Source organism: Lissotriton helveticus, chromosome 2_1 (assembly GCF_964261635.1).
Source record: "Lissotriton helveticus chromosome 2_1, aLisHel1.1, whole genome shotgun sequence".
NCBI lineage: Eukaryota > Metazoa > Chordata > Amphibia > Caudata > Salamandridae > Lissotriton > Lissotriton helveticus.
Genome location: NC_136059.1, coordinates 300,926,688 through 300,938,766, shown reverse-complemented (window position 1 = coordinate 300,938,766; position 12,079 = coordinate 300,926,688). Strand labels below are relative to the sequence as shown.

At 45.8% G+C, this 12,079-nt stretch overlaps 1 protein-coding gene across 3 annotated transcripts in view; it reads left to right on the top strand.

The window, feature by feature from the left end:
* LOC144819324 (uncharacterized) overlaps window positions 1-12,079 on the top strand; it is a 1,068,202-nt gene that overhangs the window by 81,737 nt on the left and 974,386 nt on the right. The gene's annotated exons all lie outside the window — the stretch shown is intronic.

The following is a 12,079-nucleotide window of genomic DNA, read 5'->3' as shown; positions in this document are numbered from 1 at the left end:
CACCGATTGAGGTGTTTCCTAAATTTTGATTAAAAAAACATAAAGCAAATCAGAATAAACAGACTTTGCTTTTTTTGCAAAGGATATGCCTTTTTACTGACCTTCCTATGCGAAAGCGAGTCACATGCACTGAACCACAACGAAGGACAAGTAAGTGAGTACATCGGGTCTATGAAAAATGCGGCATCGCTGGTATAGCAGACAGCGCAAACTACACAAGCATTGGCCTCGTTCGAAAGCAGCGGCAGCAGAGGAAATGTTTTTTACAAAGAAAGAAAAACATACTTTCACACACAATGTAACGTCGGAGTAGGCTTCGGCCTGTTAGTGAAGAGAAGAAAAAAAACGAAAGTCATCACGATCGCTTGGAAAGGGAAAGTCATCGCGATGACGCGGCAGCCACCTTGCTAGAACGCGTGTGTGCGCGTGACATGAAAAAGTGATGTGCACATCGCGCGAGCCTGTGTGTGTTCTAGCAAGCTGGTCGCCGCTTTAGGAGCACTTCCAGTAGCTCTACTAAATGCTCTCCGTGCAGCGCGTGCGCGCTGACTCAGCGAGACCTAAAAAATTCTCATGTTCTGTAGAAAACTATTTACCAGAGGCAAACGGAGGAGGGGGCATGAGATAAAGAGGGAATACATTGTGGCATCCTTGCCCCCACAGAATAGGTGACAAGCTGGAGACCATGTAGATGGGGTCCATATCTCCGAGGAGGGAATCAGTTAGAGACTTCCTGCATCCTCCACGCACAAGGTTAAAGTTAGCTGTTTAGGACAAAAAAACAAGTCCCAAAGCCTAGACCAAGACTTTCCTTAAACCAGGCGACACCAAAAAGTACCTTGCAATGCCAAAAAAGTATTTTGCAATTCCAAAAAGTATCTTGCAATAGCTTAAACGGGCAAACACACTGTAATTAAAGAGTTGTGCGCATCGATAATTGCCATATTTTCAAGAGACCTGTTTTCTGGAGAACGCTGCCCTACATCGGATTAAGGATTGGCCTCTCCTGGGCCAATTACTACCTCCAGCACAGACGCAGGGTTGTCATGTGTAACCATCCTTCTTAATTAAATGACACATAGCTGCTCTAACCTCCAGGAAAATATAACCCGGGCAGTTTTATTAATCCCCACCACTGATTGGTTTAATATAAAAATGTTTGCTGTATTCCGCTGTATTCAAATTTTATTTAGCTTGTTTGCCCTTTGCACCCATAATACTAGTTCTGCTGTTATTTAATGTTATTATAAGCTAATGGGGTAACCCAATCACTGTCCATGGATCTGGGTAACGTACAATATAGAAAAACAATTGGTCCTAGGACTCCTTTATTGTGAACCAAATCAGAATAAGCTTGTAATTCAAAGATGGTTGTCATGCAGAAACATATTCAGCACACAGTATTCAATGCAACATGCACCTCGAGAAAAGAGAGCATAAATACCCACTGTTTTAAACAAAACATTTACTATTTTATTCATTGTATCAAAAAACACATATGCTTTGTCATTACTAAGCAGATCATTGATCGGAAGGTTGCTCCATAGAAAGAGGGGAAGTGAGGAAAGTACTCTTTTGAGTGACCGGGTTCAAGTCATTCTTCTGGCTCCAGACTTGGCAAGGAGAGTCTGGTATCCAGCGCTTTCGAGAATGAGTGTCGATCCTTCGATCAGGGTGCCCCTTCAGGAGGATCTTCTGTTGCCCCAGCAGAGGAGGGTTCTCTACCCGAACCTGTCAACTCTACGCATGCATGGAGGTTGAGCGGCGATAGTTGATAGCCTTTGATCTTCCTCCTGAAGTCTGTAACGTTATTCAGACGGCCCTCCACTAAGACGATATACACCTGCCATTGTTAGAAATGTGTATTATACTGTACAGAATGGTCCATTGACCCTTTTTCTGCTTCTCTTTCTACTGTCTTTTCATTCATTCAAACACTGGCCCTTCAGGGCTCTGCCTTGGGAACTCTCAAGGATTACCTTTCTGCTCTATCTGCTTTTTTGTGGCTGCCAGACCAGCCTTCTCTCTTCAAGTCTCCTATTGAAATAGATTTCTAAAACGGCGGGCTCATTTGTTTTCACCCACGCCCTTTGTCATGCCGCCATTACATCTGCCCGGAGGGTGACTGAGTTGCAGGCGTATTCCAGCTTGCCTCTTTAGCTTATGTCCTTTCCGAACAAGGTGGTGCATCCTTTTTGCCAAAGGTTGTGACCCCGTCAGTCAATCACTTTGCCCACCTTCTTTTCTCTTCCGCATCCCTCTAAGGAAGAGGAGCGTTCTACCTCGACCGCACAAAAGAGTTCTGGGTGGATGACCAACTCTTTGTGGGATGCTTGGGAGCAAAGGAGGGAAGGGCAGTGCAGAAAAGGACCATCTCTCGCAAGATCGTTTTTCTGTATCAAGATTTGTTATGCCTTGGCAAAGAAGTAGCCCCCTGAGGGATTAGGAGGCCACTCTACCTGGGGAAAGGCTGCTACTACGGCCTAGGCTTGGGGTATCCCAATCCAAGACATCTGTCAGGCAGCGACATGGGCATCTTTGCACACATTCTCCGAACATTACTGCCTTGATAGGCAAGTACGCAGGCACAGACATTTTGCTCATTCAGTACTGAAAGACTTTTTAGTCTAGGATGCGAGTCCGCAACCCACCGCCGGGGTGGTACGGCTCAAGTATCTGATTCAAAGGTAAGGAATCTGCAGCTAGAAGCCTTTTTCAGATGAACATGTTACTTACCTTCGGTAACGCATTATCTGGTAGAGACTCTGATCTAGCTGCAAATACCTTACAGCCCCACCCATGATTCCCCGCTTTGTGGACTAATATTGTAGCGCTAGTGTTTCCCCTTTTTAGGGTCCTAATTTTGCACAAGATTACATCAGTTACTTCGTGGCTCTGCACTTCTGGCGTGGAAAAAATTAAAAGTACTAACGTCTGTGCACCTGAGTGGCACCTACATAGGCACCGCAATGTCATAACCGATGCCGACGAAGTCACATGGAGCCGAATGGCTCGCATGGGGTATTGCTCAGCAAAAGATTCCAGATCCAGCCTGACGCCTGGGAAATTCAAAGGTAAGGAATTTGCAGCTAGATAGTCTCTACCAGGACCTTATTATTCATGATAGCGTGCCTACATTTCATAAATACATTATTCAAGTATGACACTGTTTTAATTATTAGTGATACAGTTCTGTCTGTACCCCTTCAAGATAAATACCATAAGTATATTCGACTATCAAGCCTTTCACGTGGGCACACTCTTGCTGCCAATTCCTATGTTAGTGTTCCAATCACACTTCACTACAATGAAGGACATCTTCTCTCTCATCATGTGAGAAGGTAGGTGCTTTATTTGTGTGCTGTGCAGACCAAAGCTTGTACTGAGCGTTGGCCAGATGTGAAAGTCGCTATCTCACGTCTCTTTATTGCAGAAATTAGCTAACAATTTAGTAATACAGTTCTTGAATAAATGTGTATTATGCTTGGTTTCAGTACTTGTACTATATTGGCAATAGATTGTGATCTTTGTGAACATTTGGCTTTTTGTTCATTGCTGAATTATTTAATAGTGAACACACATAGCATCTGATGTGCAAGTCTATTGTATGGCAAGTAACGTTTGTTGGGTTTCTACTAGGACTGACTCTATAACCCAAAATGGGTCCTTCCATCTACATAATGTAAGGGAGAAATTCAGTTTTCACTGCCGCATGTGCCCATCGTGTATACCTTCATGGTCAGGGGCCAAAAGACATCTACCAGCTGTGACCAGGAATTCGTAATACACAATGCCCTCACGTTTATTTGTAAAGGGTTTACACCTTTAAAATATTCTCTGTTCGGTGAACTTAAGGACCTTCAGTGAGAGAAATATTGGCTTACTCTGGTGATTCAGAGCACTGGAAGCGTGCCTCTCTTGCTCACTTCTTAAAGGTGGAGTGTAGGCAGCGTTCAGTCTGTACCGTGAAACATTAAATGATTATCTGGGCTTGAAAAATAAATTACATTGATGACTTCGTTTACCAACCTTGAGGTATTTCCATCACAGTAGGCTAAATAAACCAAGAAGCTTTTAGTTAGACCTTATTACAAGAGCAACCATTTAGATTTTATCCCGGTGCCATAGCAGAAAGACAGACAAGGTTAATACCCCTATTTACAAAAGAGTAGGCTTTCCGATTGATACCTGAAATATTTGGTCATTTTAACCTACCGAAATACTCAAAGACAACTAATTTATATGCTCACTTCCTGTTCTTTGTAAAAAGAAGGTATAATCATTGTGGACCCTGGTTTCATTTTTCCTGCAATTACTAGGCCCGTTTTGTAACTCTGGGCCATATATAGAGTTTGGCAGACAATGCACTCCATCAAAAACATGGCAGATGTCCCTTATGCCATATTTCCAGTGTGTTATAGACATTGGTACTCCTAATATACAAGATTTGATATCTGCCACCGTTGAACAGAGTACCCTGCCTTCTAAACTTTAAGCAGGGCCTTAGGTTTTCCTATTATTTGAAAGCCAAACTTTTATTTTATAAAAATAACTTACGAGATTCTGGGTTCTCCCTCAGTGGAGCTTTCTCTTCTTTATGAAATTCAAGATACCTTTCCTCAAAAAGAAGGATGCTCATTCTGCCCAAGCAAAGGAAATATGCAGACTTTCCCAAAGCAGGTATTTGAATCATATCTTACCCACCATCTAAATCGTACATGGCTTTATGTAGAACACCTATCCTATTACTGATACAGTTGCAATATACATAAATCACTCTTATAAAGATATGCCTATTTAGTAAAAAAGCGATCTCTAATGAGCATGTCCCATCCGCCAAGCTGCCGCACCATCATTAGAGTTCTGGCAGTCCATAAGGAAAACTGTCCTGCTCAGGGATACTGGCTCTCACCCCTCTGCTACCGTGTCCTTCCTCCTCCTATTCTACAATCGAACCACCCTACATCTGGTAACCTTCAGAAACTCTTCAAAGATTTATCTGTTCCCCAACCCCCAATTGCTTTTGTACTGCATGACTCCCACCCTATACTCTTGATACAAATCCAGCATTTCTGCATGCTACCCTCACAACAGCAATGTTTATATTGTCATTGTTGGGCTTGGCCCTTTCTCCCAAAATGTTTCGCTTTTCACCCCCGTATTTTAGGATGTCTCCCCCGTGGTTGAGAAATGTATAGGCCTTGTGTGGTGTGAGACGCCATGTTTAATGTGACGCAATGGTGTGCGCACTTGTTAACACCCCACTGAAAGAATGTACCCTGGTGCTTTTAAAATGGATGCCATGGCTGTGTGTGATGCCACCTGACTGCAGTAGGTTAGCAGTCTAGATGTTCGGTTCCCAGCCATCCCTGCTTTTGGAGGGAAAGCTTGGCACCCAGGGTGCTCTGCTCCTTCCCCTGAGTCAATTAGAACCAGTTCCCCAGAAGCTTCTAGAAGCTTCTGGCACTGCCTGGTAGATGGGGTGAGGGGCGCATAAATAAGAGGGCTGTGCCACCATGTGCTCAGACAGAGCAGGGACATGAATGCGAGGGGACCTGCTGCCAGGGGGTACTGCCACTTGGGCCTGTGTGCTGGACCCTGCACCCAACTGAAACCCCTCCGCTGTACACAGCGCTAGTGGAAGCCCCACTGCAGGAGTACAGGCTGCTGTACAGGAGGAGTGCCACGCTACAGTGGAGGATGGTTAAAACCTACCACCCTGTCTTGACGAGTACCCAATGACTGCTGACTTTGCCCAGTAGTGGCTGCTGCTCTGCTACCTGGCCCCTGAAGGAAGGAGCGCCATCCTAGGTCCCTGAGGCTGGTGGGACCTTACGCCTTGCGAGCTCTACATATAAAAGTGCCAGGAGAAGAGGTGCGTCTGTCCTCTGCAGCGCTGGGCTGAGAAAGCGCTATACCCCCATGGACTGTGCCTTCCAGCGCATGGTGAGCGCTGTAACTTGCTCCCCCAAGAAGAAGAAGGAGGTGAGGAGCGTGATCACTGTACCTGGTGAGCGCTACATCTGGGCCCTGCCTGCACCTCAGCACCCAGTGTGACTATTTGCTTGATGCCCAGAAGAAAAGCGCTACATAGTGGACCGACCCGGACTACCCCAAGTTTAGGAGTGCCATCTTTTGCTCCTGAGGCGGCTGCTGGGAAACCACAAGGTCAAGCGCTGTGAAACCCGAGCGCTACATTGCCAGAATCGGCCACCTCCTGCAAGCGCTGTGCCCACTATGTGCTGACCTAACGGGAGTCTACCCCATATTGCCCTGTGAAAAGAAAATTACCTGCCCATCACCGCTGCAGGCCGGGCGCCGTGGAGCCTGTGGCGCTGCCTGCGCCTCCAGCCTGGGCTGGTGTCGGGCGCTGACGTGACTTGCGCCTTGGGGCTTGGAAATCACTGCTGCGGCCCGGGCGCCACATGAGGAGAGTCCGCTGGGAAGGATTCAATCACCGCCGCTGTCCCGGCCGCCAGAGAAGAGGAGCGTGGGGACGACGGACCTGACGCTGTATTAGGAAGGCCTGGGCTGGGCCTGTGAAGCTATTGATTTATGCGAACAGCAGGATAAGAAAGAAGGTGAGCCGTACTATCCTGCCATCTCTTAACGTATGCAGAGGAAATAGTAGCAGAAATTTAACGGACCCGTTTGCTCCATACAGGGTCTGTTACTGGGGCATTCAAATCACCCTGAATAGCGGAAGTTGGCTACCGCGACGAGACCTCCACAAAACGGGTAAGCAGCTCACAATGTCTCCCACTCGTTTTAGAATGGCCAAACAGGACTCATGACTTTCTAACGCTCGCCCTGTTTTCTAATTCACTTGCAGGAGTCCATTGATGTTTTTTACTAAAGAGGGGTGAGTAGAACTCCCTTTACCACATAGTTGGAGATGCATAGATTAGGTAGTGTGGTAACATGAAGTCTTGTCTTGTGTTTCCTGTCTAGTTAAGTATTTCAACACACTCCATACATCAAAGAATACTTCAATTCCTGATTTATAAGGTACGGATTTGAGAGGCGGTTGGTGGCTAGAGTGGCATTGGGTTATTGATTAGGTGTCTAAAATTTGGCATATTTGTTTTTGTCTTGTAGAAATTATCGGTCCTGAGGAGAACCCTCAAACCATCGGGTTCGAAACGCGTCGACCTGGCCTATTGAGATTCATATAATTCTAAAAAATAAGGAGTCCACTAAGACAAGTTACTGACAACCTTGGTGTAGTTAATGACTTTTTGACAAGAAGGCCACTTATTGTGTTGAGTGTATGAGTATGAGTGAAGAATGTGTGTATTGGCCAAAATTATGAATGGGTGTGTGGTAAAATTGTATATAATTATATGTTTTGTAGAAAAATTGTAATGTTTTGTATCTAAATGTTTTCTTGATGCACAAAAAATTTCTAAGTCTTTAAAAAAAAAGTACTAACTATTGATAAAACAAATAAACCAATCGTAATCTATAAAACAGACCGGTATGTTTTATTCATAAAGGTTGTAGATAAAAAGTGAAAAGTGTTGTCCAGTATTGGCAGTTGTATTGTTTAATGCTATATTGACTCAGCCTTACTGGGTTCGAGTCAAGACCCTTTGGTGTTTTCTTGTGAAGTTAGAGCGGCACCGTCAAGTGCCGGTGCGCCGGCTGGGTCATCAGCCGCTCCCACCTTGCCGCCGCGCTGCCATTGGTGGAGGCTGCAACGCCCCCGCGAGCCGCGCTGTGATTGGCGGGTGCGGGCGCGCCTCTGCCTCGCTGTACTCTGATTGGTCCCTGGGCAGGGAAGGACATCGAGGGGCCCGGGACCGTCGACGAATATCGCAGAGGGGGCTCCCAGGAGAGGGAGAGCCCCCTGACACTGCCCAAATCAGGCCTGCAGAGTGAAGGCCACACGGAGGCCATCAGCGAAGGTAACCTCGGGGAGGGCGAGAGGCTACTGGGACAGCGGGGGCTGCCGAGGAGCCTCGGAGAATCAGAGAGGCAGCCCCGCGACCACCCCTCCCCTCTAGGTGACTGCAGTTGTGCCCGGTAGGCCCTAGTTAGCCCTGTGGTGGCCCGGTGGGCCTTGAAGGCCTAGAGTGGTGGTGGGACTAATTAGGAGCCTTATGAACTAGGCTCCCGAACCGCCCTGGTTATTGCTGTACTGTGTCTAGGAACTGGTAATGATGCCTTGCTGATGGGGGGAATGCCAAATCCCTGTCCCGGGAATGTTAATGTGTTTTTGCCACCTTCCCCTGAATAGAAGCAGTGTTGCACTTACCTGGTCAAACCCCTGTGGATGTCTGGGTGCTATGAAATGTTGCTGACATTGTCCACGGTTATCAGCACTGTTACCTTCAGAGAACCGGTGCCTAAGTAGGGCTGCCTGTAGTGACCTGAAGTTATGCTAACATTTAGGCCTGGTGATAGCACTTAATGCTTCTACATGGAGGTTAATGCCCCATGCTCTTGATTTGTTGTGCCGATGCGGATGCTGAATACTAATGTCCTGCTAACGGTATATGCCCCATGTGGAAGGTGTTCATGCAGGTAAGGTTTTTGGGCCCTGTGCCCTGCCTACACTTATGTGCCTGATGTTCTCATGCTTGTGCTGATGAGGTATAGTAAGTTTATATGTCTACGGGATTGCTCATTCTTTGATACTTGCTGTTGATATACGTACCTGCATAAGGTTATGCTAAGAGTTAATGCTTATGTCTTTCTTACATCCTTGGAACTAATCGACTTACCTTTTCCTTACTTTTCCTTTGCCCTGTACATAATCCCCCTTGTATATATTGCCCTGGCGCCAGTTGGCACAGCATTATGACTACTGTGTTTACTATTGCATATTTGGTACAATACAAAAGTTATTCTTTGTCACCAAAACTGGTGTAATGTCTCTTTTTGTGGTGTGCCTTGTGTGTCGTCGGTGTGTACTGCGTGGATGCTTCCCACATGTCCTCAGGAGTTTGGCCTGCCCGCTCTGCACCATGCTACCTCATTTCTAACAGTCATGTTTCATGGTGAACATTGCAAAATATCTACCAAGAAGCTGCTACTCCAGCAGAGTGACTTGCAAACTTTCATCCCACTCCCAAATGTACAGCACACTGGTCCCAGTAATGAAAACATTCCTAGTAATGGTAAAGGAAAGTTTCATTCCTATTAAGGGCACGGAGGTGAGGATTATGCTCAAAAGTTTCTTTCTTTATTACTTCAGCATAGTTGAACTTAAAACTATCCTTCCCCTGAAACACTGGGAAAGAACTAAAATACCAAGTTCAGCCAATCACAACAATGGTCAGGGACATAACGTCAACTGTGTGTTAATCATCCTCCTCTTTCTTGAGTGCGACCAGCGATGCTCCCATATTTCATTTTACACTCCTTTCGATAGCTCGGAACAGGGAGAAAAAACAACAATTGTCACTTATGTATACTGAGTATAAAAGGGGAGAAAGCACCTCTTATAAATTCTCCACATTTCATTTGTATCGTTTTTTTAAAAACATAGTTTTATTGGTTTTATTCATGCCATTATTATAATCATGCATGGTATTGTTGTAGATTACAGGAGTCATCTTCATAATACACAATTGGTCCTCCAATAATATGTTCAGTGACTTAGAATATTTCCATTATGCTTGCTATAGCCAAATCACTTTATATATAATCAATTCTGACCATTCTTAACAATTCTGTGTCTTTACACCTTCTTAATGACACTGTATTAAGATAGTCTGACCTGGATCATGATAAACTTCCCCACCTCCCTGTTGTCCATTACATTTATATAGTGCATATGTATAGTTCATATATATATAACCAGGAATAAAAATATGCTCCCAATGAACTTATCATTCTTAGATCTTATGACCACTCACCCCATATATCCTGAGTTCAGACCAGATACTCCAATGGGTGGGAAGTTTATAGAAACCTGTGCGGGTATAATCCTTACCTCTGTGTCCTTAATAGAATTTAAACTTGCCTTTATAATTGCTAGGAAATTTTTCATTCTATGTCGGGACCGGAGGCTAGGGTTGTTCTCGTTGAAAGCTTGTCAACCACCAGAGATGCCATATCCATCACCAGTTTAAAATAAAACTGTGAACATAGAGTCCGAAGACCAATCAGCCGCATTGAGAATATCCTCTAGATGGGCATCTAGAGTAAAGGCTTTTGAGGCCATTGCTCCTCTTACAGAGGGAGCACCTAAATGCGACACATCAATGCCTGCTACCTGCATGACCCAACGGATCCATCGTGCAATTGTGGGATAAGAGACTGCTTTGAAAGGTTTCTTCAGTGCTATTAACAGTTGCCATTCCCCTGGAAGGGGGGAACTTCTCCGTCATACTGTCAAAACCTTTAAAGCATCTAACCACACAGAATTGGGAATTTGTCAAAAGCCAGGCATGATACCACTCTTGAGTTGGATTTTGTACGACACGAAATGTTGAAGGTAACTCCCTCAGGAGTAAAAATCCATCCAGTAATATTAAGCGCTCTCACATCAGAGACCCTGCGACAACATATTATACAGAGCAGTATGGCCAATTTTGCTGACAGTCCTTTCGGCGATAAGAAGTCGTGCGTTGCCAGGACGCACTACTCTATTAACATCCCACAACTTGGAATATCGTGGTTCCGGAAGAAGAGCCAGGCGGATCCCCTGCATCAGCTTGCCCACCAAAGGGTGTTCTCCTACTTTACACTTTGGATTTGAATATGTTCCGCTGAGACAGCTGAGCGATACAAATTAATTGTGTGGTATGCCAGGCCCAAGATTCCAAAGAGACCAAGAAATGTATCACCGGGACAGCACCACACCCCATGGGATCCTCACCGCGTTGAAGACACCAAAAAACCCATGCAGACATATCTTTTCGTGACGCCGTCTGCCCAGGCTGTGGCCAACAGATCTTCAGACTCTAAAAAGGCTTGAGACTCGCCAACATTCCCTGAAATCCGCCACGCCATGAGAGGCATTCTTTGTTGTAGAATGAGCGGGTGGCAGTTGCCCAAAGGATCCCGAAGGAGATCTGAGGAGTGGGGTAGAAGGATTGGAGAATCCCAAGAAAGTTCCAGAAGAACTGCAAACACACTTGAGATCTCCCATAGGGCATGATCAGAACCATGAATGCCCATTGGCAGCGAAGCTGCATTGAGAGGCGCATGATCATCGCAAATGAGGGGAATGTATACGCTTGTTCGCTGACCGGTCCTGAAGGAAGGCATCTGTTGCTGCTGCTAATGGATCTGGCTTCCAACTGAAATATCTGGCCACATGGTGGTCTAACCTGGAGGCAAACAGGTCCACAGAGAACGGGCCCCAACATTCCTCCAAATTCTGGAAGACCCTCGGATCCATCTGGCACAGGCTCGAGTCTGACCTTTCTCTTGAGCACCAGTCCTCTATTTTGTTGGAAGATACTCTACTGTGAGGGATATGTTGTTGGCTAGGCAGAATGCACAGAACTCCTTAACTAAGTCTGCTAGGGGTTTCAATTCGGAGCCCCCCAGGTGGTTGATGTCCCGGACAGCTGACAAATTACCATCTTGAGTAGAACACAACAGGAAATTCTGTCCTTGGTCCAACACTGGACTGTGAAAGAGCCTGCCATGAGCTTAAGACAGTTTATGTTTAACGAGCACTCCTCAGTAGACCATTTTCCGCCTGCCTACGAGTCTCCACAACGAGCTCCCCTTCCAGACTTGCTGGCGTCAGACTCTATGACCAGGTCTAGGTCCAAACTGAAAATGGCTCACCCATTTCATGCCTCCATGTGTGCCAGCCACCACCTCATTTCATCCATGAACTCCTCTGTCAACGGGACTTGCTCCAAATACTGGAGACCCCTGCGGAGTTGTGAAGCCGTGAGACGCTGTAGGGCCCTGTATAGTAACAGGCCCGGAAAGATTGCATGAATCGAGGACGATAAAAGACCTACCACCCTTGCAATATGTTGCAAGGACGTTACCGGCCTGGACAGATTCTTCTGCAGTTCTCGTCGAATCTTGGAAAGTTTTTTAGAAGGGATACTTAGGGTCTTCTCTTCTGCACTGACCAGAAAGCCCAAAAAAGTGGTTTGCTTGG